The 27,043-nt window shown below is 39.1% G+C and overlaps 1 long non-coding RNA gene across 1 annotated transcript in view; it reads left to right on the top strand.

Annotated features, from left to right (window-relative positions):
* Window positions 1-9,169, top strand: part of LOC119471613 — a 55,714-nt gene extending 46,545 nt beyond the window's left edge. Inside the window, exons 2-3 of the long non-coding RNA XR_005200675.1 lie at window positions 7,146-7,214; window positions 8,934-9,169. This is a non-coding gene — a long non-coding RNA (uncharacterized LOC119471613). The remainder of the gene's footprint in view (window positions 1-7,145; window positions 7,215-8,933) is intronic.
* Window positions 9,170-27,043: the final 17,874 nt, after the last annotated feature.

Genomic DNA, 27,043 nt, shown 5'->3' with positions numbered 1-27,043 from the left:
ATAGTGGAATAAGGACGCATTTCTACTATTTACTTTTAGATTTAAGTAAAAAGAAGAAAAAAATAGAAAATGCAAGTTCCATATTAAAAGAACATTAGGAGACATATGTAACTCTGAACCATCATTTGAGGAAGGGATGTCAAAAACAATAGAAGTCAAATCACGATTCTGCTATCAAGAGAATACGTCAACAGGTGCTGATCTCAGACAAGACTTATAAAATAGTTCTTCAAAGTTCATAACATACCCTTAGGGGTGAAGTTTTGTTGTTTCAGTTGGAATTAAATTCAAGTGCATCTAACGGAACATCTAAAATAACAAGTTTGTCTCTCTCTCATAGAAGACTAGAGGTCTGTAGTCCATAGCTGGTTAGTGGTTCCAATGTTATCAAGAGATCAAGTTTTTTGCTTTTTGGCCTCATTATTTCTGCTTTTCGGCTCCACCAAAAGATCAGATTTTCTGCTTTTTGGCCTCACCATTCTGGCGTGTGGCTTTCATCTTTATAGTAATCTCCTGATCTAAGAGTTTACTAGAGCATCAGCCATCAAATACATATTCTAGGCAGTGGTAAGGGAAACAGGATCTTTCTCTGGCTTTCCGTACTCTATTAATAGAGACGTTCCAGAATTTCCCCACAACGTTATCCACTAAGAATCTGGCTACATGGTCACATAGAACGGTAAAATAATAGAGGAAAAGGAAAAGTAATTTTTAAAGCTATTTATATTGCTACAGCCAATAATATAGCAGTTCTGATAGAAAAAGAAAAGATAATGAATGTTAGTGGCAACTAGTGACCTTGGTCTTATGCTTGTTTGAAACAGTGGGAGTGTGTGAGGACTAGTTACAGAAACTTTGTTAGGCCTTACTGTTAAAGATGATGGCAGACAGGCTTGAATCAGAAATCACACATATTGTCAGGAAGCAAACTGCGGATGAGGCAGGGTGGAAGAGAGAATCTATATTGTGAAAAGACCAGATGGCTACTGGTTACTGTTGACTGTCAGGAAGAAAAGTCTAAAAAAATTAATTCCACTTACAGTTTTATGAAAAGAGAGAACTCTTTCTAGTTGGACACATGGTCCTTGGTGTGCACCCTAGGTGTTTCCTACAAATACTTAGTCTAAAGACTCATCTCACTCATGAATGACAATGGAAATGGAAAGACCACAGGAAGAAAGACACTAGAAGAAAAAAGGAAGAAAATAAATTTAAAAAAATCCAATAGCAGCTAAAGTATAGTCATCAGAAAAATGTTGCCATGGAGAAATAAAAATTATGATTAGACATATTACCATTAGTAAAAGATAACATAATAAAGTACTTGCCACTAGAAAACAAGAATCAAAAGATGAAATATCAGAAGGAGAAGCTGCATGAGCAATTAGAGCTCAGGGCTCTTGGGGAAGAAAAACCAGTTCAACAAAGGAATGAATGCAGCCCTGAAAATGATAGACACGGTTGAAAATAAGATAAGGGCAAGCAAAATGTAAATTCACATGAGCATTTTTAAAAAGACTAGGACAAAAATAGCATACCAAAGACAGGCACAGGAAGTCCAAAATACCCATAATTGGTGTTAATGACGAAGGTAACCTAAATAAGAAAACGGAATCAATATTTAAAGATATAATTTAAGAAAGCTTTTCAGAAATAAAAGAAAATTTGCATCTATAGATAGAAAGGTCATATTATATCCCAGGAAAAACTGCCTTGTTAAGTAAAAAGAAAGCAAGGCATTGATGAGTATGAATAATAGAGAGGCTATACTTCATGTAATATATGACCAAGTAAATAAATAAAAAATATTTATTTTTGTACATATTAAATATCTCTGAAATAATCTCCAAAAACTGGCAACAGTGCTTGACCCTAGGGAGGAGTATTTTTTTTTTCTTAATTGAGACTGCTACTTGCTTACCAAACATCCATTCTTTCGTATATCAAAATATAGAGTGCTCACTTTGCTGTGTGATATCACCATCCTGATATTTACCACGTCTCTACTAGCTTAAGTTAATGGTTCCCAACTAGCAGATAGCCCTCTCTTACCCCTTGGCACATCTGGCAATGCCTGTACACAGTTTAAAGTGTCACAACTAGTGGTGGGGTGTTTTGTTCTACTGGTGTTGGGCGGAATGCTAGTGGGGACTCTGCTAAACATCCTATGGTTCAAAAGCCAGCTCACCACAGCATAGAATTATTATGTCCATAATGCTAACGTTGAGAAACCCTGGCTTAAGTCTGGAGGTAAACAGAAATAATGTGTGGAACTTTTGGGAATCTCCTTAGGAAAAAGAGGGCATTCCTTCTTCCTACTTTTTCAACACTGCTGCTTAGAATGTGGGTGTGAAGTCTAGATTTGAGTAGCCATCTTGGACCCTGGGGATATGGGTCTTACCTGAAGGATGGTGGAGTAGGGAGCTGGAGAGCCTGGGTCTTTGATGTTTACCAAATATTTATTGCATATGACAAATGGCATAGGCCTTTGCAGGCAATTGTAGGACTTTGGCTTTTACTCTTTGTGAGATGGGCAACCAGTGGAAAATTTTAAGCAGAAGAGAGACACAATCTGACTTAGCATTTTAAAGAATCTCTCTGGCTACTGGGAGGAACTAAATTGGGGCTGGGAGAAGAGGAAGCACATGGACAGAATTATTGCAAAAAGTCTTACAATCAATGCTAGTGGCTTAGACAGAGGTAATAACATGAAGTTTGTGAGAAGTTGTCTTATTCTGGATATATTTAGCAGGTAGGCCATACAGGGTTGATTTGTTAATGGATGAGATGTATAATCTAAGAGAGAAAGGAGTCAATGATTACTCTAAGGTTTTTTGTCTAGAGTGAAGGAAGGATGGAATTGGCAGGTATTGAGATGGGAAACCACAATAGTGGAGATTTGATTTTGGATAAGTTATATTAGAGATGCTCATTAGAAATATCAATTAGGCAATTGACTTACGAGCTGAACTAAATGAAGTCACTCATTTCTGACCTATGGAAATGGCGATTTTGGGTAGTTCAACCTATATAAGTCTGAAGTGTAGGAGAGTTCTGAGCTGGGTTTATACATTTTAGAGTCATTGGCATTTAGATGTCCCTTGAAACCAGGACATTGGATGATGTCACCAAGGGCAGGCATGTAGATAGGCCCTGCTAAACCCAAACCAGTATGTTAGTAGAATTGGCATCTTTTATCAGACTATGAAAACATTTTCTTGTGTTTCCTCAAACCCTGAGAGAGAATGATGAAATTTTGTATCCATGGGCACCATCACATCTGGTACTGATGGTGAAATTGCCTCAGGATGGGGCTGCTCCCTGCTTAGCATGTCACATGAAGTGATGTTCAATTGACAGATACAAGTGGCCAACATTGAACTTGTTTCAATTCGTTTGTTTTCTGAGCATTTGCAAACACTTCTCTCTTTTTGTTTGATATGGTTTGGACCTGTGTCCCCAACCCAAATCTCATGTTCAATTTTAATCCTCAGTGTTGGAGGTGGGGCATCATGGGAGATGATTGGATCATGGGGGCACATTTCTCATGAATGATTTAGCACCATCCTCATTCGTACTGTCCTCATGATAATGGGTGAGTTCTCACGAGATCTGGTCATTTAAAAATGTGTGGGCCAGGCGCGGTGGCTCAAGCCTGTAATCCCAGCACTTTGGGAGGCCGAGGTGGGTGGATCACGAGGTCAAGAGATCGAGACCATCCTGGTCAACATGGTGAAACCCCGTCTCTACTAAAAATACAAAAAATTAGCTGGGCATGGTGGCGCGTGCCTGTAATCCCAGCTACTCAGGAGGCTGGGGCAGGAGAATTGCCTGAACCCAGGAGGCAGAGGTTGCAGTGAGCCGAGATCACGCCATTGCACTCCAGCCTGGGTAACAAGAGTGAAACTCCATCCCCCCCCCAAAAAAAAATGTGTAACTCCTCCTTTCTCTCTTGCTCCTGCTCTGTCATGTGACATACCTGTTCACCCTTCACCTTCTACCATGATTGTAAGTTTCCTGAGGACTCCTCAGAAGCTGAGCTGATGTCAGCGTCATGCTTCCTGTACAGCCTGCAGAACCATGATCCAGTTAAATTTCTTTTCTGTATAAATTACCCAGTCTCGGCTATTTCTTTACAGTAGTGTGAGAATACACTAATACAGGGATCCCCACCTCAGAGCATGGATGGATACAGGCCTGTGGCCTCTTAGGAACCAGGTCACACAGCAAGAGGTGAGCAGCAGGTGAGTGAGTAAAGCTGAGCTCTGCCTTCATCAGATCAGCAGTGGCATTAGCTTCTCACAGGAGCCTGAATGCTCTTGTGAATCATGCATGCAAGGGATCTAAGTTGCATGATTTTTTTGAGAATCTAATAATAAATGCAATGAGCTTGAATCACCCTGAAACCATCACCCTGAACCTGTTTGTAGAAAAACTGTCTTCCCTGAAACAGTCTCTAGTGCCAAAAAGGTTGGGGACCACTGGACTAATACATTGCTCCTTCTCTCTTTTAACTATAGCATCAAAAACTTCTTTAATGAAGTATAACATATACATGGAAAAGTGTACAGATCATGAATGAATTTCTGGTGAATTTTCACCAAGTGAATATATGTGTCCACAGCATTCATAACAAAAACACATTATTTTTTTACTAGCATTTCAAAACCTTCCCTTATACACCCTCTCATTCATCACTGTCCCCACAAACATAAATGCCATCCTAACAACTAACACCATAATAGTTTTCCTTTGTGTAAATTCTGCTATTTATGGATACTTGGGGCATTTCTAGTTTTTGGCAGTTGTGAATAATGCTCCTATAATTATTCTTGTTAATGTCTTTGAATGAATATATTCATTTTTGTTGGCTATCTACCTAGGGATGAAATTTTTACATCAGAGGATAAGCATGTGTTCAGATTTGGTAGATAAAGTCAGTTTTCTCAAGGTGGTTGTATCAATGTGTCCTTTCATTAGCCATGTATGAGAGTTCTGAATACTCAACAACCTCACCAACACTTGGCATTTTCTGTGTTTTTCATTTTGGTTTTAATATGCCTTTTTAATGACATAAAGTTGAGCATTGCTTCATATGTAAATTGGCCATTTTGATATCATCTTTTGGGAAGTGCTTGTTCAATTATTTTGCCCATTATTCTCTTGGGCTATCTGTCTCTATATATTCTGGATATGAGTCATTTTTTTTTTTTTTTTTGAGACTGAGTCTCACTCTGTCTCCCAGGCTGGTGTGCAGTGGCGTAATCTCAGCTCACAGCAACCTCTGTCTCCTGCTACAGGCATGTGCCACCAAGCCTGGCTAAATTTTTGTATTTTTAGTAGAGACAGGGTTTCTCCATGTCAGTTAGGCTGGTCTTGAACTCTGTACCTCAGGTGATCTGGCTGCCTTGGCCTCCCAAAGTGCTGGGATTACAGCTGTGAGCCACCATGCCTGGCCTGGGTATGCATCTTCTGCAAAAAGTATACATCTCAATTTTTTCCCTACTGTCTTTTTATGAGAAAATCTTCTTAATAGCATCTAGTTTATTAATTATTTTTTATGTTTAGTGTGTTTTTGTACTGCTTAAGATGTATTTTCTTACCTCATGATTGTGAAGACATTGTCCTTTATTTTGAAATACATATAATTTTACCTTTCATATCATCACCTACAACCTATCTGTAATTAATTTTTGTGCATGATGTGAGCTATAATTAAAGCTTCATTATGTTTTCTTTATGGATGCCCAATTGACCCAGCATCGTTTATTGAAAATACCACTCTTACCCTATGGCACTGTGATTTCATCTTTGCCACTAATTGAATTAGTGTAGCTATGGAATCTATTTCTATATTCTGTTTCAGTGTTCTATTTTTCTATCCTTGCACTTGTATTACACTGTTAATGATTGTAATCTTAGAATGTCTTGGTATGATGTCTCAGTATCTTGTAGTATAAAATCTTCCAATTTTGTTCTTTTTCATCATTTTAATGGCTATTCTTGGTCCTTTGTTTTTCATGTAAATTAAACAAATTAAATTGTATTTAAAAAGCTTCTGGGATTTAGATTTTGATATACATCACATTGAATCTACAGATCGATTTGTGGAGAAATTGCTATATTTACATTTTTGAGTCATGCAATCCATGAGACTGGTATATTCTTCAGTTTATTTAGGTTTTATTGTTTTTTTCAATATGCAGTGGTTTTCTATGTAAAAGCATCAGTCTTACATATATTTTGTTACATATTGGTTTGGCATTCGATTACCTTTATACTATTATAAAGCATCTATTTGAGAATTTTAAACTTATTGGCTTAATCTCTAGTACAGATTCTAAAACCTCAGGGGGCAAGGACTTATTCTTTTTTTTTTTTTTTGTCTTTTCGATAGTGGCAGGAAGAAAAGGTGAGGGGCAGGGGGAGAGAGAGAGAGGAGAGACAGAAAGCAATTTACTCAGTAGGATAAAATCTAGAGTCATTTGGAAAATGGACTGTAATAATGCAGGCTCATGTGAGGGCACTTGAAACATCTCCATGGTGACCAGGCTGCAAAGTTCCACTCAATGGGTGTCTGTAATATTGTTATTGTTTCATTTAATATGGAGTTAGTTAATTGCGGTAAGAGAGACAAAGCAACTTCTCAGCACAACCATTTGAGTGATAACCAGCTTTGAATGGCTCTTTTGGTTGTTCTTTGAGTTTTACTGCTTTTGGTTTCTCTTTCTGCTTAAGTTTTTCCACAAAACACCCCATGATCAGGATTTCTCCCTGTTGGTAAAATCATTTCTTCACCCAGTTAATTATTCTTAATCTGCCAGGTATAGATTGCAATATATACCAGTCTGATTCTTTGAAGACAAACACGACCTCAAACTTCAGAATTTGTGCTTGATTGTTCCTTGGGCAGATTCCCTGTGCAAATGTTGCACCACAGGGAATAATCAAGATGGATAATACAGTTTCCTAAAGGACCTGAGAAAAGAAGATGCTATTACTATTTAGGCAGTGAAACAATAGATAGTTTCTCATGATGTTGAGTAAGTTCTTGCTTTTGCTCATGAGTGTGGTAGATATTAATTTTTGCCTCCCAGTGTCTAATCACCCTTTTCTTTAAACATCCTTCTCTGTTTCTCTTCTAGAAAACTACTTGTCATTCACTCTTAATCTATTTGCCTTGGATGGAGTTCACTGCAACCCTGGCTCCATCGGTAGGTATTTAACTGGCTTGTCTGACCAGAGATCTATATTCTCTTCACAATGGTTCCTTGAGGGATGGGTGTCAGTCTGTTTTGTGCCACTATAACATATACCTGAGCTTAAGTAATTTATGGTGAACAAAAATTTATTTGGCGCATAGTTCTGGAGGCTGGAAAGTCCAATAACAAGGTGCTGACGTCTTTCAAGGAGCTTCTTACTGCATCATGCCATGGAGGAAGGTGAGAGAGTGAGAGAGGGTGACCGAATGCAGCAGAGACTGAACTTATCCTTTTGTAAGGAACCCATTCCTTCAATAAAAATCTCACTTCTGCAATAACAAACCCACTCCTGCAATAATGACATTAATTCATTGATGAGGACAAAGCCCTCATAGCCCAGTCACCTCTAACTAGGTCCCACTTCCTAACACTGTTGCACTGGGGTTTCAGTTTCCGACACACAACTTTTTAGAGGACATGTTCAAACTAGTATTGGGCATGTTGCCCTGTCAGAGACCATGGGACACAATGGGGCATTTATGGGAGTATTGGTAGAAAGCACACTCTCCTTTGTATTAAACTTAAGAATTGAGGTTTTATTCTGGAAATAAAGGCAGCTGCCATGTCACCAATTAGAGCCTTGGAAAGAAGCTCATGTATAGAACGGCAGAACTGTGGGATAAAGAGATACCAATAACTGATATCCTTCTTTGAACCCCGGAAGTTGAGATACCACTAGACTTAAACTTTGTGAACAAGTACATTTCCTTTTTTTTTTTCCTTGGGTTACATCAGTTCAGGGTTTATTTTGTGCTCTGTGTATCTGTTTATATATGTGTATGTATGTCTGTATTTACAATAAAAATGATTCTAACCTGTTTAATGGCAGTGGAAAAAAAGAGGCTCTGTTGTAAAACTTTGTGTAGGATTCCTTTGCATGAGAAGGAAGCTAAATTAATTCTTGACAACATTATTTGGGAATGTTAAGGTGTTAAAAATGTAACACAATGACTTTTAATTCAAAAGTAGCTACAGTTTTAAAAAGCATAGCCAACCCCATTACGAATTGCCATGTTGAGGCCAGAAGTTATGTATAGACCAGAAATTACACATAGGTCCTTGTGCTGAGAGAAAAATATGCATAGAATTTTTCCACTCAATGCAGCAGGAAGCTGTGACAAAAGGAAATAGATTCTTGTTCTGTTTACCAATGTAATTGAATGTCATCTTGGACAGGTGTCTATATCAAGGTGGATCTCAGTTTCCTTCTCAGAAATATGGGGCTAGTAATACCTGTCCTGTCTTTAGTAATACCTGTCCTGTCTCATTTACACAAATGACATTAATGTAAAAATGTTTTAAGTAAGACTCTATTCAAATTTAATGTGTCATCATTACTATTATTTTTCATAAACGAAAGACTCAGGAATGACTTTAAACATGTTGATGTTTCTAAGTCTCAGAAAAAAAGTAAAACCCATGTATATAAAATGATTAAAATGTTTACCTATATTTCTAATCTAGGTATATGTTTCCAAAGAAGACTTAAGTCATCAAGTTATACAAACAAATTACAGTGGCTTTATAAACTTATAGACACATTAAAGGCAGATTTCTCATCAAATTAATGGCCCACTTGAATAAGAAGTTAAATAACCAATAATAGATTTTAGTAGGTACTGTTGCCTGCTTAAAACTCCTCAACTTCTTTAAAATCTCATTTTTGTTTAGATTTCCTTCCCATCCCCAGCTCGAGAAGAAACCCTGATTTCTAAGCTGATAAGCACATGCCGTTCTCATGATTAGAGTTACTCAGCATAGCCAGGGAAGTATGCTGCTCTGGTTGTCACTTGGAGCCATGTTTGCTGCGATGAAGGGAAGCAGCTCTCAGAGGGAGCTGCCACTGAGGAGGGCAGAAGGGAGTAGTAGAGACAACCTAGGCTCTCATGGCATCGTTATGTTCTTGGGCTTCCAGTTACAGGTGATTCTGCATTTCCTTATTATTTAAGCCAGTTTGAATCTACGTTTTCTGTTACTTGCAGCCAAAGTTATTCTCAGTGACCCTATATATTTTTGGAGGCTTTCTAGAAATCCTTGGGATGAAATTACAGTAAAAACCATGTATTGCCGTACTGTTTTCTTATCTTTGCTAATCTGGTTTCCATCTTCCTTTTCTTTCTTAGGAAGACTAGAAAGAAAGTGCTATTGATTATTTGAACTCAGAATTGAGCAGGGGTCAATCATCAGCATATCACTATGCAAATCTATTATTTCCATTTAAATACATAATGCATTTTAGAAGGAGCTCATTTTATCTGAGAGCTGCTTATGGGCAGTCAGGCTGGAAGCTCCAGCAAATAAAGTTGTCAGATTAAGCAATCAAAATACAGAATGCCCAGCTAAATTTGAATTTTAGATTAACTATATGTATATGTGTATGTATAAGTATGTCCCATGAAATATTTCAGATATACTTATACAAAAAGTTATTTATTGTTTATCTAAAATTCAGAATTCTGCAGCTAAATCAATAACTGAACTACTTTTAAATTTATGTATACCAATTGTGAAAACAAAATTGTAGATTAAAAGTGGTACAACTTGTTCTTCTTGACCTTGCACTTGAATGTATTTCTGCTAAATACCCACCATGATTACTCATTTTAAAACAAGGTGATGCTTGAGGTCAGGAGTTTGAGACTGGCCTGACCAACATGACGAAATCCTGTCTCTACTAAAAATACAAAAATTAACTGGGCATGGTGGTGTGTGCCTGTAATCTCAGCTACTAGGGAGGCTGAGGCAGGAGACTCACTTGAACCCAGGAGGTGGAGGTTACTGTGAGCCAAGATTGCACCACTGCACTCCAGCCTGGGTGACAGAGTGAGACTCCATCTCCAAAAAAAAAAAGTGATGCTTAAGACAAATTTATAAAACAATTTTTTAATATAAGCCTTTTAGACACTGGGTGAAAGAAATATTTTCACAGGGTATCAGATATCATACTACATAAAAAACTTCTTACTGTATATTTGGATAAAGTTGGCCCAGAGCTTGGAGCAATTATTCTATTATTTCCAGGCAAATGTGAGTCTAAACTAAATTGCTTATTGTATGTTGAAAGGATAACTCAGGGAATTCAAGATCAGTTAACAAGTGCAAAGGAGAGAGAATCAAGAGTCAGGACATGGAAAGTTGGACAGAAATATTTAGGGAGTTAGTAAGGAAGGTCCTGGATTGTTGCTGAAAATCTGTCCATGCATCCAGGTATCTGAATTACCTTTTGGATCATTCACATAGAATATGGATTATTAAGGTTGCCACTCAAGATGCAGTATTAGAAAGACGAGAATTATATTCAGAATTCCCAATACTTGGCCCCAGTCTATCTTAATATAACAGATCTTTATGTGCATCTCTTCCTGTTGTCTCAGAGTTTTGGGAGAGGCCCTAAAAGGTGAGAAAAACACCCTTAGTTTCCAAGTGAAGTGCCACCCTAAAATGAAGTGTAAGGCTATTGATGTAAGGCATGCCAGTGAGAGTGTAAATGGGTTTTGCAGCTGTCTGCCTCTAGCTCACATGACAGGCTGAGACAGAATTATCAATAACTGTGCATTTTGCTTCCCCTCACTTGGCGTATTAGTCTGTTTTCATATTGCTGTGATGAAATATGTGAGAGTGGGTAATTTATAAAGAAAAAGAGTTTTAATGGACTCAGTTCCACATGGCTGGAGAGGCCTCACAATCATGGCAGAAGGTGAAGAAGGAGCAAAGGCAATCTTACATGGTGGCAGGCAAGAGAGTGTGTGCAGGGGAACTGCCCTTTATAAAACCATCAGATCTCATGAGACTTATTCATTATCACAAGAACAGCATTGGAAAAAGCTGCCCCCATGATTCAATTACCTCCCACTGGGTCCCTCCAACAACACATGGGGATTATGGGAGATACAATTCAAGATGAGATTTGGGTGGGGACACAGCCAAACCATAGCACTTGTAGAGGGTAGTAGTGTTGCTTCCCATCACCTTACTCCCAGGGAGAGGGGCATCAGGGGAACCTTCAGAAAGCTTGACACTTGGTTACTGAAATGTAGGAAATGTGAGATTCCTGTTGGATACCCCCCTGGGTGAAGATCAGAGGAAAAATTCTCTGGCTACAGCTGCTGGCTTGGCTGTATTGGGGGTGAGCTGCATGGGGGAAAAGTGCCTGTTTTCTGGGGGACAGCCTGTATCTCTGTATCTCTCTTTTTTTAATCTTTCTCTTTCTGTTTCTCTCTGTATTAAGCTATTCTTGCATTGCTATAAAGAAATACCTGAGACTGGGTAATTTATAAAGACAAGAGGTTTAATTGAGTCAAAGTTCTGCAGGTTTTATAGGAAGCATGGTCTTGGCATCTTCTCTGCTTATAGGGAGGCCTCAGGAAGCTTACAATCATAGCAGAAGGTGAAAGGGTAGAAGGGATGTCACCTGGCAAAAGCAGGAGCAAAAGGAGAGAGAGTAGGGGGAGGGTGCCACATGCTTTTAAATCACCAGATGTGACGAGAACTCACGGTCATGAAGACAGCACCAAGCCATGAGGGATCCACCCCCATGATCCAAAGACCTCCCACCAGGACCTACCTCCAGCACTGATGATTACAATGCAGCATGAGGTTTTTGTGGGGACAAACATCCAAACAATCTCCTCTCTCTCTCTGTCTCTGTCTGTCTGTCTGTCTGTGTGTCTGTCTGTGTGTCTGTCTGTCTATCTGTTTCTCTCTCTCTCTCTCTCTCTCTCTCTGTGTGTGTGTGTGTGTGTGTGTGTGTGTATGTAATGAAGGCTTTCTTTCTAAAGGACTCCTTGGACAGGCAGAAAGACCTTGTTGGGATTCTATAGAGAAGAGGCATCTTTCTCCTCAAAGCAGTGCAGAGGTTTCCAGCAAAGGGATTTTTGAAGAGGCTGCTTAACTGCCCATGGAAGGAAAGACCCATCTCCACACTCTGAAGGACCCAACACCAAATTACAATGGTCACTGGCACAGAGACTGTGCCAACTCTGCCCTTTTCCCTTCATCCTCTATTCCTCTGAGCCCAAGGCTGAAGAGCTTTGAAGCCATTTCTAGAATCATGCTGTGTGGGGAGGAGTAGATGGTGTGGGACACAGCTGATGGACACATCCCTGCCCCTATCGAAGCCTCCAAGACTGGGGAAGGCTTGAGGAGCAGGGAAAGGAGAAATCTTATATTGCATGAGGTTTTGAGTTTTGATTATTACACTGGGTATTTTGATTACTGAAGTGAGACTGCTCTTGACCTGAAGGGACCAGGAAGCTGTGGGCCTGCATGACAGTCATCCAGGCTGAGGATAAAGGGATTCACAGACTGAGCTTAACTGGGGATACGAGAAATACTAAAGATGCATTATAATTGCACCCTAACCCATGCAGCCCATTCTGCATGGTGAGTTCATTAGTAAATGAATGATATCCCTCTTTATAGCAATGCTCTGGGGGCTACACATTCTTTGGAATTCTTAAGAAAGGTTTTAGTTCAGTCTCATCCTAGTCTGTGGGGCTCTTTGGGACCTTGTAATTTTTCCTATTCACTCTGTATTAATGACAAAATGGGCAATATTTATAACAATGAAAACTAGAGCTCTGAAAAGACAGAATGCTTTTTGTTTCTCAACTTGACTGTTGTAAAAAAATAACCCCAACAATTTATGATATTCCTTATGAAATAGGTTTGATTAACCAGGACATATAAAGAGTGCAATCTGGGTTTAATACGGATACAATCCATTAACCCTGAATTTCTAGATTGCATTAAAAACAGTGGGAATTGATGTTTACAGTAATATCCATAGGGTACACAGTATCCTGATTCTTCGACATGAATATTTTTTAAACATCTTTCATCTCCACCAGTATTACTCTAGTGTAGTCTAAACCACCATGATGTTGCACTTTGATTCTAGGGTAGCCTCCTAATTAGTTTTCCTTCTAATTTTGTCTTCCTCTAAACCATTCTTAGCATGGCAGCAGAGTGTTTATACACTTATTCATGTTAGCTTGTGAATGTTAAGTAAGAAATTGGTTATCATAGAGTCTGGCTTATTATAGATGCCCAATGGCAAATGCTATTGCTCCAGCCTCCTCTACCACCAGCTGTTTTTCCCATAATGACAAATGGCCACCCCAAAGCCTATTATTTTTTCCATCTTCATCATCATCATTTCCTTCTACATCATCCAAGTCTTGTTGGGACCAAATCCAGATGTGCTAATGGCTTCATGATCTCTCTCTGCTTATCTTTCAGGGCTCATCTCTTACCATGTGTCTCCTTGTATCTGACACTTCAAACAAATTGAATGTTTTAGTTCTTCAGAAATTCATTGTTCTCTGTCAATTCCATGTCTCTGCACATACTACTTCTTCTATATTGAGCACTCTTGGCCAATGTTCGGATATCACTTCTCGGAAAGTTTCCGTGCTCTCTAAACCCTGGGTTGGGTGACATTCCTACATGTTCCCATGAACCCTCGACTTCTCTTGTCATAATGTAGGTCCTGCTATACCGTGATTGCTTGTTTACTTGTCCATATTCCCTTTCTACTATAAACTTTGTGAATGCAAGGACAGTACAGAAATCTGTGTAGGTCAGTTCCACAGCTCTACAGTGGCTTATAGTGGATCCTCAGTGAATGAATAAATGAATGAAGGAATGAATCCACAATATAACATGTAAGAGTTATTATTTATTGTGATGGTAATATTACAAAATTCAATATAGAGAAAAATCTTAACTATATTCCTACTAAGTTGAAAAAGAAAAACATTGGAGAAAAAGTTATTAAACATTGAAATAAAAAGTAATTCTCTTTGGCAGTCAGTTGACCAGAAGGTTCAAATATATTGAATTCCACATGCCATCCTTGAACATGTCTGCTAATTAGAGTTTATTGTTTTTTTCTATACATGGATATGATTGGACTTCTGTGGTTACCACTCAATCCTGGGAGATTTTACCACTGAATATGAATCTTTGCATGCCCTTTCTCCTGGCTGTCTAATGTAGCTTTCTTAGTTTTCACAAGATGGATGGCAGGGTAGAAGCCCTTAATATAGAATCAGGGGATTTTAGATTGCATGAGTCTCAAAAATACTTAGAAAAGTAGTTCTGCACCACAGATTCATAGAGCTCGAAGGGAAATCTCCAAGCCGAGCACTTTATGTGCATTTTCACATTTCATCATAACCAATGGCTGCCTTCGGTGAAAGTCTGATATCACACTGATAACCACCTGCTGGTGTCCTGTTATGTGTCTGTAGCCTACGCTAAAATCATCAGCTAGTTGGAGATAGCACTAGGTCTTACTCAGTTTTGTATCTCCAGACTTCAGTGCAATTTTATTTCCTGGAGCTAAATTCTCCCATAATCAAAATAAAGAAGCAGGGGTAGAGAACCTCTAAGAAAAACATCTAGCTTCAGAAATTGTATCGCATTTTTAGGTCAGGCATGTGATAACTACCATATTATTTTTTAGATAATATTGGGAATTTATACTAATGGCAAGCACTATTGTGGATATTATAAAACAACATCAGTAAACCTTTCTCTTTTTTTTTTTTATTGCCGTTTTAGCAACCCCTAGAATATTGTCTGGAATATAGTAGGCATCTGATCAGTATTTATTGATTGCAAGAATGAACTACTCATTTTTGAGCATCTTTGGTGTCATCCTGTGTGTTTTACATAAGTTATTTCATTTTATCCTTAAAAAACTTCTAAAAGACAGACATTACTCTACCCTCTTTAGAGATCACAAAACTGGGACTAAGTGAGGTTTAGAAAACTGGCCACGTTTTCACAGCCAATAACCGATAGAACCAGGACCAGGATATGGCTTCATTTTGGACTAAGTCTGAAGCTTGTGCTCTTTCCAGAATGTCAAGCCACTTATATGTAGCCTTCTAACTCTCTGATAATCTTAGCAGGCTTCCTCCTGGAAATTCAAATCTGGTGCATTTTTGTATAAGAAACGGTACTGGGGAGAAGCCTTGGGAGAAGAAATTAGAAAAGAATAATAATCCCCATTGTAAAGATCCACATCACAATGTAAAAATCTGCTTATTCAAAAAAAGGTGGACCCTAAAAAGATAATAAAGATTTAATCCAGCTATCCAATTATAAAACCTCCCCAAGGTTATTAACTTGCAAGGAATAACTGAGATTTCCCTGAAAAAAAAAATGAACCCCATATTTCTTCTTCATAGAAGAAGGGGCCAAGCAGGCAGTTGATGTTTCTTATTAGCAAGCTTGCAGCATTGATAGCCTTTCCCTCCCCTTTTCATCTTCTCCCCTTTTGTTGGCTAGTCTGATCAGAACTAGAGCACTGGGGATATTCTTTTACTTCTTTTTATTTTATGATACTGTTGTTATCACATGGTTTATGGTTCCCACTGTATGTGCCATGCAAGCTGCCATAATTCAGCCACTACATCACGTTCATTAATCTAAAGCTTTTTGAATTTTGCTATGAGTTCTCTAATGATTTTTCCACAGTGGAATGTTTTTGAAAGAAAGAAATTAATTTACAAGTTTTATTTTTTCTAATGTGGCAACTAGAAAAAATTTAAAATTATACATGTGGGCTGGCTCGGTGGCTCACATCTGTAATCCCAGCACTTTGCGAGGCTGAGGTGGACGGATTGCTTGAGCTAGGAGTTCAAGACCAGCCTAGGGTACATGGCTAAACCCTGTCTCTACAAAAAATACTGAGGCAGAAAGATCACTTGAGCGTCGGAGGCAGAGGTTTCAGTGAGCAGAGATCGTGCCATCACACTCCAGCTAGGTGACAAAGCGAGACCGTCTTAAAAAAAATTATCCATGTGGCTCACCTTATATTTTTACTGGAAATCAATGACCTGGACCCTGGGTCAGCATCATCTCTTGAACCCACCACCCACAATAGTCCATGTTTTATTTCTTAAAGTTCCAAAAGACCCAACTTCCCTGGCTCTATACTTTTACTTATGCTATTCAATTTCAGCTGCCAGGTTGCCCCTCTAATCCACACACTAAAATTTTGTACCTCTTTCAGGCCTAGCTAAAATATATTTACCTCTGAAAATATTTATTAATGCCCTTCCTCAGGTTTTCCATGGTACTTTATTGATATTTCCAGTTTGGAACTTGTATTTTAGGGCTAACAAACCCTTGGCATCCATGCTGATAGTGTCCTCTACTTTGTCCACAGCAGACATTGCTAATCTATCATAGTGCTGTCATAGTGAACCTGATCTTTTTATGCGAATCCCCAGTACAGCACTCCAGGCAGCTACATTCAAAGGATCAGAGGAGAGGCATGGTTTGAAACGTTGAAGTATATGAATAGCCCGGATGCCCCAGAGGTCTAATATTAGCTATGTGAAGATTTCCTGTTAAGCAGAACTCTTAAAGAGGGATCCAACATCATTGCTTTCAAGAAAGAATGGGTGTGAGAGACTGTATTTTTGCATAGTATCTTTCTTTTCCTTTTTTCTGATACACCAATTAATTGTTTTATAATTGCTTTGCCATTTTCTGCATCTTTCTTTCCTTAGGTGTATCCATGAATCTACTAAATATATATATTTATATTTAGCACTTAGGCAATGTGACTCTTTCAAACCAGTTTGGTTGCTGAGAAGTCTGGCTAAGGACTATTTTGGGATGTTATAAACAATGGAATACCTCAGGCTGAGACAAAGCTCTTGGGTGGTGCAAACATAGGAAGCTTCTCTTCTTACCCCTTTTGTTATAAAGGTTGTCTTGGTGATAGGAAAGGTTAGAGTTGGAAGAAAACTGGAGAAGAGAAAAAAGTTTTATAAAAGTTTCTTTTTCTCAACCGGGTCTCTTCCTTCTTGTTCTTTTTCTCAACCGGGAAGGAAGAGGCATTACTTCTTTCTTCCTGTGGAGTGAGTATTATGTGATTAACATAATTTCCCAACTTACTTGAGCTAATCATTCACTGTTATCCTTCATGAGTTTTAAGGTGTTACAGACACTGGGTGTTGGTACTAAAAACAGAAACCTATTTATACCTCTGTTTTAGTTTTTATTCATGCCAATCTCTTCTGTGGTATAGGAAACTCATTGAGGGTATGAATTCCAGATAGATGGGTTTTGTTTTGTTTTAGAGACAGAGTCTTGTTCTGTTCCCTAAGCTGACATGCGGTGGCATGGTCATAGCTCCCTGAAAACTCAAAACTCCTGGGATCAAGCAATCTTCCTGCCTCAGTCCCTTGAGAAGCTAGGACTACAGGCATGCCCCACCTTGCTTGGCTATGTTTTATTTTTATTTTTGTAGAGATGGGGAATCTCACTATGTTGCCTATGCTGGTTCTGAACTCCCGGCTTCAAGCAATTCTCCTGCCTCGGTCTGCCAAAGCACTGAGATTACAGGCATGAGCCACCACATCCAGCCTTGTTTTATTTTTTTTTTCATGTGTGTGGGTGACTGATACAGGAGAGAAAGAAATGTCAGGTGCTCTGGCTAAACATCACCACCAAAGCCTTTAATACAGATGATAAGACAACAACATTACATGATTTGCTTTCAAGGAATCTGAAATCTAGTTGATGAAGTGAGATAAGCATAAGACAAATTATAGAAGAGTGAAATAACGGAGTGACAGAGCAATAGAATGGACGGATTAGGAAATAATGTTGCCCAACACATGACGCAGAAACTAAGTGCTAAGGCTCGTCAGGGGGAAATGTCCCTGTTGGGAGGGGGAGTACAGATTTCAACGTGAGTGTGCCCTTCTTTAGGAATTCATGCCAAAAGGCACATCAGAGGTGACACGGTATTGTGGTAATAAAGCACAATTCTTGGCCACCATTAAAATCAGAACCACTGAATTTACAGTGTATTGATGCCTTAAAATCCAGTGAGAGGATGCTGGCCCTGGACTTACAGGGCTGTTGAATAATGGGAAGAGAGAATGTTTCTTCTGATCAGTGAAGAGAAGTATTTTTTGGCAGATAGAGGAGAGAGGGAAAACCGTGTTGGCTGCAGGGGTCAGATACAGGACTATTTCTCCTTCATCAGAACTCCGACCCTTTTCCCTGCTTACTTCTCAAACAATTCTGGCCAAAGGGAAGAATCTCTATTAGATTATATCTGGGATGAAGCAGAGCAGACACACTTATTCCTGAGTGGAATAAGATTCGTGACGCCAGGGGTAAGAAGGGACCTGATGTCTTTGGAGATATGACATGGCCTCATAGGAATGTTTCTGTAGCCACTGTAGCTGAACTAACAGGGATAATGCCAAGACATGCATAAGAAAACCCAGTAATTAATCTATGGAGACACCTTTGCAACAGCTCAAATTCAAGAAAAGGTATCTCTTGGTATTTCAATTCTTTTTAAAACTGGTATAAAATTGGCATCAGAAAATGGCCTCTTTGATGCCAAGGAAGGTCCATAATGCTATTGTGAGCTGCCTCTCTGTCATCAATCTGCCTTAGTCATTTTTTCTTTTTATAAACTTTACTGAATTTTAATTTTTTTCAGCCCTGGACTTGAACTGGGACATGGGAGAAGTTACGAAAACTCCCAATGATAGGTGAGGATATCTAGAAACCCAGCCAATGTTATTCTTCTATGTTTTCTGAATCATATGGAAACCATGACATTCTACAGGGACTCCTAAAGAAAGAATTAGATCTGAGTTCAGGTTTTTCTTTTTTCTTTTGGTATAAACCACTGCTTTTCTCTGTACATCATAAAGCAATTAGCCCCCTCAAACAATCATATCGATCATTTATTGAGCATTTTTAAGTACTAACCACAGCATTTCAGTACTTTATACTCATTACCTTGGCCCATTTCCAAAATAACCCTATGAAGTAGGTGCAATTATCATCGCAATTTTAAAGGCAAACAGTGGAGATTTAAGTAAGATTAGGTAATTTGCTCAAGGTGGTTAGTAGCAGAGCCAGATTCAAACCTAGGTTTATGTTACACTCTTTTAACTAAAGACGTCCCTAGCTCCCTTTCAACAATAAATGTCAATGATCCTGTGAGCATTTATTCCATTGGGTATTGATAGCAACTACTTTCAGAGCCATGAGATTTGGGGGATAGTTTTGTCTGACTTGGTTCTTACATTTTATACTTATTTGAGTTATACTAATTTGGTGTAGCATAAGAAGACATACAGTCTACTAATATTCACTAATATTTACTTTGTGTTTCAAAGTTAAGGAAAAAAACCCTCTTGCCCACAGAACTTTTCATTTCATCTTTACAGCAGGCTGTTGGGGGAGGAAGCAAGCAAAGTAAATGTTACTATCCTCATTTTGTAAGGGCTTAGAGAGTTAAAACATTTAGCTAAGGTTGCTCAACCAGTCAATATTGGAGCCAGGACTGGAATCCTGGTTTTCCTAGCATACTGTGTTATGTTGCTTTGGGGTTCTAGGAAAATCCATTTGTCCTCATCGATGATGTCCTGGAATACAAGGTAAGAGCTTGGAGAAAACACCTGCCATGATTTCTTCTGAACGTTGGAAAAATTCCTCTTCTTCAGTGTCTCAGATGCATTTGAGAGCTTCTGTGTACTCCTCTAGGAGAGAATTCTATGAAGCTTAACTGGTATTTGCCAGGTGGCTGAGCCCTGGATGAGAGGCATACAGCACTGGGAAAATGAACTAGAGAAAAACAGCTACATCACAAAGGAATCCTGATGCAGATTTTCCCCTGGCAGATGCTCCATTGTTCTGTAATGTGCCGTGTTTGGTGGGTGGGCATTGGCCATCTAGCCAGACAGCTTATACATGGCAGTGGGGGGCAGGCATCTAAACACAGCCTAGTCACCTTTCTTTAATCATAAGGAGAAACAAGGGTGCCAAATACCAGAATAGCTGATCTCTGGACAGCATCTGACTGATGGGTTTGCTGACCCAGGCAGCCTCATTGTCATTTTGAGACACACTGTGCTTTGCTCCCATGGAGGTGGCTGGAGGCTAAGCATGCATTTCTACCAGACCCTCACTCTGCGGTTTTGGAGATGGTTGCTTATTTCCCCTGGGTCATCTCCAAGCACTCCAGGATGGCTGGTGTTCATCCTGGATGTCTCATCCCCTGGAAAGTGGTCACTTCATCCATCAGAAACAGCAGAGACAGCAGTGCACCCTGAGGATTTACCCCAACGATGTCTGTGCTAAGGATTTGCCAGGACTCACACTGCAGTTTGAGCAGATTAGTGAGATTGATTCAAAACCAAATCTGATAGTACCCAAGAGGACAGTGATGGATCCTTCCTAAATCATGAGATCATTCCCACCCCTGGCCCCACCTTGCGAGTCCTGGAAGCCTCGGAGTCAGAGTGTGTCTGATTCATTCTTGGCAGCAACCAAGAGGGTCCTTGGTAGATGCAGCTGGTAAATATAATTTGGCCCTGAGCTCTGACAGCTCTGGTCTCTATCATTATTCTTGTCTACTCTGGACCCAGGAGGCAGCTCCTGGTTGACTAAATTCAAGCCAGAGGCAGGGACCAGATGTCATTTCCCTTTCAGGGTGGAAAAACCTTGTCTTATCTTTGACAAAGTACTTGTGTTGGCCAAAGCCTTAGACATTAAAATTAGTGCTAATTTACTCTCACAGGCCTCAAAGTGAAGGACAGCCTTTTTTATCCCAGAAGTTGCCATGATGCTGACATTTCTACCCACATTTTTCCTTAAATACAATCATTAGTGGCATCTTATAGAATGATGATGACTACTAATGAGTCCCTTATTTATACATAATACTTCATACTTTCCAAAGCATTGTCACATATATCATCACACTTGATTTTCAAATGTTTTTAAAAATATATAGAGTTGTTAAATATTCTATTCTCACCCCCAAAGCTAAAACGCTTTCACACGCATAGCATATCAATATCTCAAAATTTTAAAGTTTTCATCACTTGCTTTTCGCCTTTTCCATTTTCCTCTCATCTGCAACGTACTCGACCTTTTTGCTGGCTGTTTCCTTATGAATTATACATTGCCTAGTACCCCAAGTGATTTAAGTATCCTAACATTTTAATGCATGTAAAGCAAGGCAAAAATAAACGCCAAAAAGTCCCCCGCCTCAACCAGCTGGAAAGAACTAGGTAGGGCTATAGTACCTTGAGTGAGTGATTGTTCTACACTCAGGAAAGAAGGAAAGGGAGTCACCTAAGAGACAAGATAAGCTGTTAAAAATGCAGCTGAATTTTCTTAAAGCAAGAGAGAAGTAAAAGAGGCAAGTGGAATACCAGGGGCATATCTTATGGCTGCAAGAAAAGATGTCTGTGCTAAGGATTTGCCAGGGTTCCTGCTGTAGTTTGAGCAGATTAGTGAGGATGATTCAAATCCAAATCTGGTAGTACCCAAGAGGACAGTGATGGATCTGAATATGTGAAAATGCTGATGGATCTGAAAATATGAAAATATTTCTGTGGACACTGAAATGGTCCTTCAGGGCTTGGGCATTAAAATGCCAAGCAAAGACTAGGAGTTTGAAAGGTGTAATGGGAGAGATTTGGTTCTCACTGTGCTCCTAGCAGCACAGGTTTCTAGAACTATCTATAGCAGCTTTAGTTCAGGAGTCTGTTGAATGTAATTCTCCAGGAGAAAAATAAAGTGAGTATGAGAAGGCAGGTTTCATAGGTGTAAACGAATCAATGGCCTTTGACACAGGTCTAAAAACCTTTGCTCTTCAGGTCAACTCAGGTGATGGAGCTCACCACCATTTCAGCACTGAGGTGCCAGGACACGGAGCTCAAACACGACACAGAAACTAAGAGGACATAAATCTATTGAATAGAATAGAAAAGCACCTCTAATAAAATGATCTGGTGATTGGAGCTGACATCGTTGTGAATTCTTAAACTTTTCAAGAAGACATGAACATCTCTGAAATGCTGTTTTCTGAGAACCCCACCCTTCATATGTGATGACCATAGGATTATGATCTATATTTTATGATTAACATCTTAATGAGAAGTTTCTCACACTTGAGTGTATGGTCAAATGTAATGAAATCTAAACTACTGGGACAGGTGATCTGGCATCCTGATGAGGTTGAATCCAGGAGAATCCTTTCTGTTTTTCCTTTCTCCTTAGATTCCTCTGAGACTATTCTAGTCTTTGTCAGCAGTTAACATGAGGCTTGATTTCTCCAAGTACTGGCTTTGGGAATATTATTTTGCAACTGCACTAGGAGCTGGGATTGATTTGTTTTCTATATAATGTGGGAGTATAATTTGGATTTATGAGAATTTGAGATTAAATGAATTCAACTTCAGAACTTCTTATAGAGGCGTATATTCCAGTGGAAGATGGCTTAGGCTACATTTGATGAAGGAGTTTCAAATACATTGAGATACTTCGGGATTACACTAAGCAGATTACATTCTCCACTACTAGGAGAATCAAGATTTTGGACTATAAAACATGTGGTATTTGGAGTTGCTATGGGCTTTAATTAACAGGAAATGAAGAATTTGAGGTTTGAATTTCAATTTATTTCTGTAGATTGGATAATGAGTAGAGATCATATTTGACCTGTGTGTGTTGATTTTGGAGGGTCTTTATGTTACCTTTTCAATTCTGTAAGACATTTGGGGAGCTGTATCAACTAATGTAAGTATACATAATTTGGGATGGGAATTAGAGTCATGGAAAAATTTAGCTCAGGATACAAGGTGGCCTTTGATTTAATTATTAATCAGCTACTGCTGCAATAATGCTAACAGACTACTTCAAAACTTAGTGAACTCTAACAGCAAACAGCAAGCATTTCTTTTCCTCAGTTATTTAGCCTGCAGATTAGCTAGGGAATTTCTACTTCAGGCTGCTGGTTGGCTAGGCTTAACCACAGGTTGGGTTTAGGTGTGCTTCGGATGACTCTGTATTCTTCCTGGATGAAGTAGCTGCCATATTCTTTTCATAATCAACAGCAGGTGCTCAAGAAAGCAAAAACACATAGCCTCTTAAGGCATTGGCTCAGAACTGGGCACTGTCATTTCATTCACATTCTATTGGCCAAACCCAACTTCAGTGGACCAGGAAAATACATTGTTCCCATTCTTGTGTACTGCAAGATCTTACAAGGGGATATGAATGATTGAAAACAAAGTCTAATCAATGACAAGTAATATGCTTCTTGTCTTGTTGCATCTGTTATTTCACCTTTTATTTACTTAGAAATGTGGTCAAATAACATCCTTTAAGTCTTCTATGGTTCCTATAAACTGAGGGTTTACCTCAAAATTACAGAATTAGAATCTTCCTGGACGGGCTTCAGGAATTGGTATGTTTAACAATCTTGGTAGATGATTTCAATGAACTGTTAGATTTTAGTAGTTGGTCTGTTTAGCTCAGGAACTCAGCTTCTGTTCAACAGTGAGATCATTCCACTTAATTTATCACCTAGTTGTTGATTTGTTGAAAAATTATTTGTGTGTGTAACTAGTTCAAGCTACATTAGACTTCTCACAATCCTTTTCACCCATCTTGCAATTTTCCGCCTTGTCCGTATTACCCTGTACATCCAGAATGCCTTTGACCCCAGTATTCCTATCTAAATTCCACTCTACCCCAAATAAGTGATATTTTAAGGTCCAATTCAAGGGCTAATTTTTCAATTAATAATTTCAGTTTTTAATTCAGCTAATAATTTTTCAATTTATCTTTTCTTATTCTGTGTTTCTGTATTACTTATCAGGTCCTGCCTTTTATTAATGGTAATTGAATGTATACCTCCATCCCCCAATTAAAAGTATCTTGATGGCAACAACATGCCCAATTCATCTTTGTGCTGTCCTCAGCTCCTTGTAACTATATCTTTTCTCATTTTCAAAACTTCACTATGGTTGCCCTTGGATGCAGTTTCCACCTGTGTCTTTGTTCCAGGTCCCCAGCTACCTTTTCTCCCTTCAATCTTGCTGATTTTAAGACACCGTAGGCAGTGTCTTTAGGTTTTTGAGCCTTCCTTCTTCTGATATCACTGTATCTATACAAACCTCTCACTTTCTCTTTGATTTTCCCTATTCCAGCTTCAATTTTGCCATTTTTGTCTCTTCTAGTTCTTCACTTCACTAAGTATATTGCAGCAGGGGATATAGATTTTTTTCTTTTAAGCCTCTGGCTTTACTCTTCCCTTGAGAGCTTTCTCTATATTATTTTGAAAAATGTCCCACTGATCCCTACCCCTTGAAAGAGGAGGAGGCTTTCCTGTTCTAGTTTTGATCATAGATTTTAATCATTTTTCAAAACTTTTTCCTAATCTAACTGGAGCTTTTTCTCATTGTATATATATTTATGCCAAATCCTCCAGCTCCTAAGCAATTAATTCTTGCTATTTCCTTAGTGTGACCAGACAGGGGTTCTTTTTTACTTTATATTTTACTACTATTTTCTTGTACATAGATCTTAAAGATTCTAAAGGGCCACATTCTTCTTTTGGCAAGTGCACTCAGGACTGTTAGGAATGTGTCACTGACTCTGTGATTCTATCAATGCATTCTACACATTTGGCTTTCCAAGATCACTTTTGAATCCTCCTTTCCTTGTCGTTTCATGTGGTTAAAATCTCTTCCTACCACCACAATTATTGCTGTCAATGGGGAAAGTACTATTCCCTTAAATATATTTCTTTCCTTTTCCCATTTTGCAGAAAAAAATTTGAAGGAGGGTATAGGCTTTCTTATTTTTTGTGTAACTGCTCTTTTGAGCAATACAAATGACAATATAACACAATTACAATTTTATTTTATTTCATTTTTGTATCCCATAGTCCTTTTAAAATTTATTCAGGGCCAGGCATGGTGGCTCACACCTGTAATCCCAGCATTTTGGGAGGCTCAGGTGGGAGGATCACTTGAGGCCAGGAGTCCAAGGCCAGCCTGGGTAAAATAGCAAGACCCCAACTCTAAAAATATACAAAAATGAGCTGGGTGTGGTGCTGTGCTCCTATATTCCTAGCTATTCAGGAGCCTGAGATGGGAAGATTGCTTGAGCCCAGGAGTTTCAGGCTGCAGTGAGCTGTGATCACACCACTGTACTCCAGCCTGGGTGACAATGGGATCCTGTCTCTTAAAAAAATAATAAAATGTATTTAGTGGGGGAAATCTCCCATCCCCACCTCCTTATGCTTGTGGATTTTCTGATTCCTTTTAGGTAATATAACAGAAAGCTCTCAGTTGGCTTAAGTTGCAAACAAGGCTTGAACACAGAAATTAGAAATACGTCAAGTCCGAGATATTAAACAATAAATATTTAACATCAAATTCTCTTTTTCTAATTGTGGTTTGCAGTTCAAGGCTGGCAGCTGGTAGGAGGACAGGGGCATGGTTGGCTGCTTTTTGTGTTTCTGTTTTCCACCTTCATTCCCCTCTCCCCAGCTTGCTGGCTAGTTGCTGACTCTTCCAAGTTCAGAGTGGTGAGACAGAAGAGGGGGAAGGTGATAAGAGAAGGCTACCTTGAACTGGCACTAGATGAAACTGGTTCCTAACTCTTTGGCACAACAGCTATTTATAGATGATTCTTTCTCTCCAGAGCAATATTGAAGTTTATGTCAGAGATTCTCATTCTGGAGACCTTGCTCCATTGTTCTTTTGAGTGAGGAAATGCATTTCCTATCCCAAATTGTGAGTCCTTCTATAGTCTCTAGATGTCTAACGTTTACTTCCAGCTTTCTTGTGGGTCTCTCTGCCCTGCTAGACAGCCCCAGGGAACAAGACCCGTGCACCCCGTAAGCTGGCGCCCTCTCATGCATGGCCCCCATACGCTAATGCCAGCTACAGTGAGCACATTTCAAGCCACTAGCTATTTATTCATTGGTCAATTCAAGTAGGTGATAACATTGCTCTTCCTTTGAGTGTTACCTGGGACAAAAGACCAATACAGGGTTCTGTTGAAAGGGAGGGGAAGGCAAAACAAACAAAAACAAAAAACAAAACCAACAAAACCACCAAAAGGAAGGCTCGGGAAATCCAAGCTGCTATGACTCTGCTTTTGTTGTTGTTACTCACGAAAGGTTTTCTTGCTCTCCCAGGTTGGGTTGAGGCTTGTTGCCGCCTTAGTTACCACTGGTACAGAAGCACCTAGAGCAGCATCCCCCAAAGCTTCCTGCTTCTCTTTGCCTTCTCTAGTGGCCAATCCAGGTTAATCGCAGTAGGCATTTCATTTCTAAGTAAGATTCATTTGACTTCCCACAGCTGCCCTGTGAAGTGGTAGACATGGGAAAAGTGACTGAAAAATGGTCAGTGACATGTTTTCTATCTGAGAACAAGTCTCCACACATAGTTTTGAGCTCTTTATATCAAGCTGCACCTGATACTGACCAGGTCCCCGCAGACACTGGCCTGTATCTCTGGCTCTCAGAGTCTCTGTGTCACCTGTAAACAGATTTATGGAGAACCTACGGATTATCAAAGTCATACACACAGTATTTGGCATTTTCTTCCTGGCATAGGAGGGAATAGGAACCACTTCCTTTCTGGCTAGGAGATGACTTATTTTTAAATTTCATATTTTCTTTTTTTTCCCATTTATTTTATTGCATTTTAGGTTTTGGGGTACATGTGAAGAACATAAATTTCATATCTTCTATTACATTCTTGTTACTCCTGGCCAGTCTCCTTCTGGACCTTTAAAATCTTGCTATTATCAACCAAACTCTTCTGGCTGCCTGGACACATTTTCTCTTTACATGAGTTATACTGTAGATATTTCCAGTGCCCACCTACAGGTAGCCTTAGGTATCTTGTGTATGTGCTTGTCTGGCTTTGCTTACAACATGTGTATGTAACCCTAAGTTTTCATCTTTATGGAAA

Source organism: Cebus imitator, unplaced genomic scaffold, assembly GCF_001604975.1.
Source record: "Cebus imitator isolate Cc_AM_T3 unplaced genomic scaffold, Cebus_imitator-1.0 Scaffold66, whole genome shotgun sequence".
Taxonomy (NCBI): domain Eukaryota; kingdom Metazoa; phylum Chordata; class Mammalia; order Primates; family Cebidae; genus Cebus; species Cebus imitator.
This window is presented reverse-complemented; position numbering and strand designations above follow the sequence as displayed.